Here is a 7,600-nt window from a genome sequence, read left to right on the forward strand (position 1 = left end):
TACTTATCTTTCCGCAAACAATCTTGTAAAATCTGTATTGATCTTCTTTATCAATATATATTTTAAATTTGAAAATTGTGTTTGTATTCATCCCCCCCTTCTACAAACTGTTTAGTATTCTTGTAGACCCTTTTGGGACCAACAGACCCTTATCGCTCAAGGAATCAACCAGATTGGGTGTTCATCGCCCCAAAGCCTTGTCCGGATTGGGTGTTCATCGCCCAAGGTCGTGTCCGGATTGGGTGCTCATCACCCAAGGTGTTGTCCGGATTGGGTGTTCATCGCCTAAGGTCATGTCTGGATTGGGTGCTCATCGCACAAGGCGTTTATTCGGATTAAGTGCTCATCGCCTAAGGGTTGCCCGGGGAGGGTGCTCATCGCCCAAGTGTTGTCCAGTGAGGGTGCCCATCGCCCAAGTGTTGTCCGATGAGGGAAGTTCATCGCCCATGTGTTGTCCGATAAGGGCATTTCATTGCCCATGTGTTGTCCGATGAAGGCAGTTATCACCCAAAATGTTGAAACTGTTTAATGCCATTCCTGGCTAACAATAACTGATTTGACTACATTTTATGAGGAAATAATAGTGGCATATCAATGAGAGGTATACCATGGGATAAATGTGGCATATAAATGAGAGGTGTACTATGGGATAAATGTGGCAATTGTGGAATCTGTAGTTTGATCATAACTATTGTTGCCACATCTATGAGATGCAATGATTCAAAGTTATCATTTCTTTGTGATGTAAAAACTTGGAATTATTGCTCTTATTGATATAATAACAATGATGTTGTGTAGAGGAGGAAAATGGCTTATAGCCAGAGGCTTTAATTGTCTGTGTTTTGAATAAACAATATTTTTGGGATATTGAATATTACACTTCAAACTGTTCAAAAGAGTAAAGATTTGATAAAGAACCCAGAGGGTCTCTGGTTATCATTAAAACCTATTTTCTTTTAAGTTCGATACAATACTTTTTTTTAACTTTAGCCAATAACCAAGAACTTTGGTTAGTCGCATTTTTCTTGTAAGATTTTAAAGTTAAGATTAGGAGCTTTGATTCTTATGAGCCATAAGAGCTCTGGGTATTTCGTATCGAATGATGTGAGAACCTGAGTAGTTTCATTCCATATGTGGTACGAAATAAATTTATAACTCATATTTTTGTTTGTGATATTTGAGTTATATTTTATAAAAGTTGTTAGATATTCGTAAATTTATAAATATGATTTTATAACAGGTTTTGGTGATTTTTCACCCTGTAATTGCAAAGAAAGGGGATTTCTCACTGGACCTCAAGGTCTAACCTCATTTTGTATTTCAAAAATATGCATTGCAGGTCAGGCTATATCTAGGGATACGAGGAAGGGGAAAATGTGAAATTTTCTTGTTATGCTTATTTGATTTATGAAGAGAAGCATGTTATCTGTTGGATTTTTGGAATACTTGTTATCTATGCAAGTTGTGTACAAGAATGTTATGAAGAATTTTTGGTTGTCAATTATGTAATATAGCCTCTTGTACTATTGGTACCAAATATGTATTAATTGTATTTCTTGATATATGAAATACATGGCTATATGCAAATGTGGAACCTGGGGCGTTACAAGTTGGTATTAGAGCCTGAGTTTAAAGGATTTAGGTATTCAGCATGAGGCCTACTTAAACTGTATTGTTTGCACATTAAGGGTCCCTGACATAAATAGAACCATTGGGATAAATATAATGGGTTAAGAGGACAATATGTAAGGTAAATTCAAATTACAATTGGCCACTCTAATTAGAAAATTACAGGTACATATATGTACTTAGACACCTTATTATATTTGGGGAATGTGATTATGTGATTATTAATATTGAAAATTTGCAGATGGTCAGTCATTCCCGAAGGTCTGAAAGGATCGCCCTCCCCAACCCCAATGATAGAGAAAATTCACCTGAAAATGTTCCAACTAGTTTATCAGAAGGCAGAGGAAGAGGTAGGGGTAGAGGCTGTGGAAGAAATCAGGGAAGAGGAATGCAAAGTCAATCTGAGTTACCTCCATATCAGAATGAATCATTTTTTGTAAATATAAATCAAGAACCTGTGCAGCAACCTGAGTATGTGATCTGAGATGTATTAGCGGAAGAAATTAATAAACTGAGAAACATTTTGACTTCTATTCTTGGGGTACTGATAAGTGTTAATTTATTAACCTTATTATATCATTTTCTTAACCATTTTCACTTGTTTTATTTGCCCATTAGTGTCGTAATTGAGTCTTTTTATGTCTTCTTTATATATTAGTGGTAATATATCATATCTAATGTTAATTCCATGTTTATGCAGTTTTTTTGATGATTTTTGGGCCAAATCCTACCGCAATCCTGTAGGAGCAGGAGTGGCAGAATCTTGTAGTACTTGTCTGTGAGCTGCACTTTTGCCTGGGCCGAGAATTCTTGGGCTGCTCCCTTGAAGCTGCTGGGTCAACGACCTTGGGCCTGGTCAAAGCCCATTTTTGAAGCTCCTTTTGTCTTATTAGGTGGCTCTCATTGTGCAAACTCCCTTAGCCTATAAATAGAGGCTTAAGACTTTGTTTTTCATACACTTTCTCATGCTTTCTACCATTTAACACTTATAATCTTTGTGTTAATAGCTCTCTAGATTATTGTTTTCGGTTTCAAGCTTTCGGTTTTCTTGCTTCCAACCAAGAACCAATTTTTGTGAAGTGTGATTTCGTTCTCAAGTTTAATACAAGTGCTCGTATTTAATCTCCATCTCATTTCTGTTCTTATTTCCAAGTTACGTTACATTTTCTGACTTTTGTTACAAGTTACGAATTAGTCGATCTCTGTTGTTTTACACTGGATTTCATCATTTGTGGCTCACGACTAATTTACGTAGACTAAATAATTTGTTTTTAAGAGTTCGCAAGTAACCTTTTCGGTCTTAGTAACGAAACTTGTTTTGCAAGTGTTGTTACTTGTCTTGCAAGCTTCCTAAAAGTCAACCCCTATTTTCAAGGCTTTCTTTTGTCACATCTTCATCCCATCAAGTACTAATCTTCATCATGTCTTAGTTTAATATTAATTAATAATATTTAGTTATTAATAATTTAATTTCAGTCATTTACATTTCAGTCTTTATATTTCAGTCTTTTATATTTCAGTCTTTACATTTCTGCATTTTACTTTACTGCAATTTACTTTTCCGTCATTTAATTTCCAGCAATTTACTTTTAGTCATTTATATTTCTGTCATTTAATTTTTAGTACTTTAAATTCCAGTATTTCCATTTCCTGTAATTTACTTTCTGTAATTTACTTTTCCGTATCAGTTATTTATCTTTCGGTCCTTACATCCTTCGAGAGAAGAAACCGAGCGATGATGGGCTAAACGCCTTAGCTTRGGGTGTAACGGGAAATTAAGACCAAAGCCGATGTGAAAGTACAAAGGTGTCTTATTAGCATTATAGTCTACTATTTGTTTCAGGTGTTTAATATTTCATTTGATGATTACATTAAAATTAATTGACAACTAATTTTGTGTATAAAAATGTATTGACTTTCAAAACCTGAAGTAATAGGAGAAGGCTATAAATAGCTTTAGTGTCTGACAAATGCTATACTCCTACGGTGTAGGATGGTAACACTGTGTTGTGCTAGGATTCACGTCGTCTAACATAAATGATATCGTATCGATAGCACGTTGACCAGTGTGTGCTCTTGGGAGGCCATCTGACCCGATAGTTGATACTGTGACAGTTATATAAAATCATTTGTTGATTTTAGATAATTGTGACAGGAATGCTATGTCACCTTTTTGCTGAATCATTTGTTTTTAATCAACCTTTGCACCATGTGCTTCTTTTTAAGACTGATATTTTTCTTAGTTGTTAATCAAAACCTTCCAATTTTAGATAAATCAAATCCCTCTTTTCGCCTTCTGAAATTAGTTTTTATAAACTGGACTTTTGAAATAACTTTACAAGCTATCTCTGTGGGAACGATATCTGGTACTTATACCATTATTACTTGTTACGAGACGACAGTAGTTCGAGGTGTATAYTTGCGCCGAGTTCTATTTTTGTGTTGAAATCTAAGGTTGAATAAACCGACGAGCAAGTTTTTGGCGCCGTTGCTGGGGATAGCATGCTGAAGTTTTTCTTTTTAAAAGTAAAGTTTATAAAGGTTAGTTTTTCTACCATCTTTTTGTGAACGTACCGTGTATGCCAAGGTTGTCGCACGGTGAATTTTTTCCACTTGATTCGGATATTGAGCAAACTTTCGGACAACGAAGAAGAGTGCAAAGAGAAGATATAATTAGAAATGAACCAAATATTCCATACGAGGATGAGGCTCAAAACATCTTTTGTCTTGCAAATGCTAAAAATGGTGGCATTATGGCATATGTTATTCCTAACTTAACTCAATTGCACACAAGAATACGTAAGCCTACCATTGGTGCCACCCATTTTTCACTTAAGCCACTGATGTTTCAAATGCTTCAAACAAACGGCCAGTACGCTGGTTTATCTTTTGAAGATCCTCATTCTCATCTGCATTCTTTTATGGAAATCACAAACTCTTTTCTCATCCCTGATGTTTCAGACGATGCTCTGAGACTAAAACTTTTTCCATTTTCACTAAGGRATCGAGCAAGAGCATGGTACAATTCTTTGCAACCAGACTCTGTGACTACATCTAATGAAATGGCAGAAAAGTTTTTGAAAAAGTATTTTCCACCCACGAGGAATGCCAAATCCAGGAATGAAATTTGTACTTTTAGACAACTGGATGATGAAGTAGTTCCTGATGCATGGAAAAGGTATAAAGAGCTGCTGAGAAAATGCCCTCACCATGGCATTTCGTACTGTATACAGCTAGAGACATTTTACAACGGTTTAAATGTCGTTGCTAGACAAATGCTTGATGCTACTACAGGCGGAGCTTTCACAGCTTGTACCTATATAGAAGGTTCTGACATACTTGAAAAGATTTCCAATAATAACGGACAATGGTCTGACCCACGTGCAATGCCACTGAAAAAACAACTGGAATAAATGAGGTAGATGTTGTCTCGGCATTAACAGCTCAGATCACTAAGCTAATTTCAAATCTAACATCTAGACCGCATGTGCAATCTGCTAATACCTTTAATTTCAATGTTCAGTCGGTGCAATGCGTGTACAGTGGTGAAGGTCATTCTTTTGAGCATTATCCTGGAAATCCTAAGCATGTAAGTTTTGTCAACAAGACTGGACCTTTTTCGCAGACTTATAATCTGGGATGGCGAAATCATCCAAATTTTTCGTGGCATAGTGCAGCTCTTAATCCACCAATGCAAAAACCTCAAGGACAGTCCAATTTTCAACCGCAAGACAGTCCAATTTTCAACAACAAGGCCAGTCTAATTTTCACTCACAAGCGCATCAAGGCAATCATAATAATCAACATGCTAATTTTCAGAATCATCAGTCTTCTTTCCAAAGCAAGCCCAAACAGCAAGCTGAATCATCTACTTCTTTGGAAGCAATTATGGAGGGTTTTATAACCCAAACTCAAGCTTCAATTAAAAATCTCGAAACTCAAATGGGACAAATGGCTTTGGAGATAAGAAAACGACCAGTATGTTCTCTACCTAGTGATACAGAGATACCTCAGAGGGAAGGAAAGGAGCATGTTAAGGTTGTTACTTTAAGGAGTGGAAATAGTTATTTAGAAAATACCCAAAAAGAACAAAAAGAACCAAACAAAGTAGAGATTGAAAAGAAAAGTGTAGAACAAGATTCTGTTACCTCTGTACCAGATTTTGTGACTACCATTCTTGTGAGTACTAGTGAGCCTTAACCCATAGTCAGGCCCATAGATAGTACAGCCATTCCTAAAAGATCAGATTTTCCACTGTTATTTCCTGATGAACCCAAGACAACACAGACTCCCAAAGAAAGTGTTGTAGTGGATGTGTCACAATCTGGTGACAGTTTCGCAATAAAAGACCAGACCAGTCCTATAATCCCTGATAGAACTGAATCAGAACCAATTTTGAGACCAGTTTTGAAATCGATTCCAGCACCAACTCTTCAAAAGACTACATCTCCGATTGCAGTCACTCCTTATATTCCTTATCCCTAAATATTAAGGAATCAAAATGAAGAATTACAATTTAAAAAGTTTCTTGATGTTTTTAAACAGTTGCACATAAAACATACCCTTGGTTGAAGCTATTGAGCAGATGCCAAGTTATGCAAAGTTTTTAAAGGACATTTTGAGTAAAAAGAAAAAGTTGACTGAATATGAGACTGTAGCTCTGACTGAAGGTTGCAGTGCTTTGTTGTCCAATAAAATCCCTCCTAAGATGAAAGATCCTGGAAGTTTTACAATCCCTTGTTTAATTGGAGGAAAAGAGATAGAAAAAGCTTTATGTGACTTAGCTGCTAGTATAAACCTGATGCCTTTATCTGTCTTCAATACCCTAAGCATAGGTGAAGCTAGACCTACAACTGTAACTCTTCAGTTAGCTGATAAGTCCATAGCCTATCCCAGAGGAAAGATTGAGGATGTCCTAGTTCAGGTTGATAAGTTTATTTTCCCAGCTGATTTTATCATCCTAGACTTTGAAGCCGACAAAGACATTCCCATCATTTTAGGGAGACCTTTCCTAGCTATTGGAAGAACATTGACAGATGTACAGAAGGGAGAATTAACTATGAGAGTCCAAGACCAACAAGTGACTTTTAATGTTTTTAATTCCCTTAGGTACCCGGAAGAAAGAGAAGAATGTTCTGCTTTGAGTCTGATAGAAACCTGGTGTCAAGAGAAAATTTTGGAAGAATCTTAGGTTTATCTGAGACTAATAGTGATGAAGAGGAAGATTTTGAGGAATTAGAAACACCACAAGAATCTGCTGCTTTTGAAGTTCTAGAAACTGAGAATAGGAAGATTCTTGTTCGTTCCTTAGAGGTTCCCCCAGATTTAGAGTTAAAACAAATTCCCTCACATTTGAAGTATGCCTTTTTAGGAGATTCAAGGAAGTTGTCAGTCATTATTTCATCATCATTAGAAGCTGACCAAGAAGAAAAGTTGGTTGACATGTTGAAACTTCATACCAAGGCCATAGGATGGACCATTGCTGACCTCAAGGGAATAAGTCCCACCATTTGTCAACATAAAATTATCTTAGATGACAAAAGTTTGACCTCCGTTGAGCCTCAAAGAAGGCTCAATCCTGTTATGAAAGAGGTTGTCAAAAAGGAGATTTTAAAATGGCTTAACGCTGGCATAATTTATCCTATTGCTAGTAGTACATGTGTCAGTCATGTGCAATGTGTACCCAAAAAGGGTGGAGTCACTGTTGTACCAAATGAGAAAAATGAACTTATACCTACTAGAACAGTAAGTGGTTAGAGGATATGTATGGACTATAGAAGGATTAATAAATCCACTCAAAAAAACCATTTTCCATTACCCTTCATAGACCAAATGTTAGATAGACTAGCAGTAAAAGAGTTTTATTGTTTCTCAGATGGCTACTCTGGTTACAATCAGATTGCCATAGCACTAGATGATCAGGAAAAGACTACTTTCACATGTCCATATGGAACTTTTGCTTTTAGAAGAA

General features: G+C 36.3%; 1 non-coding gene across 1 annotated transcript; it reads right to left on the bottom strand.

Annotated features, from left to right (window-relative positions):
- Positions 1-4,739: 4,739 nt before the first annotated feature.
- Positions 4,740-4,846, bottom strand: LOC112513921. The gene has a single exon (XR_003069381.1). It is a non-coding gene; the product is annotated as a small nucleolar RNA R71 (small nucleolar RNA).
- Between the last annotated feature and the right edge of the window lie 2,754 nt (positions 4,847-7,600).

The sequence above is a fragment of the Cynara cardunculus genome (assembly GCF_001531365.2).
Source record: "Cynara cardunculus var. scolymus isolate 2C chromosome LG 5, CcrdV1, whole genome shotgun sequence".
Classification (NCBI taxonomy): domain Eukaryota; kingdom Viridiplantae; phylum Streptophyta; class Magnoliopsida; order Asterales; family Asteraceae; genus Cynara; species Cynara cardunculus.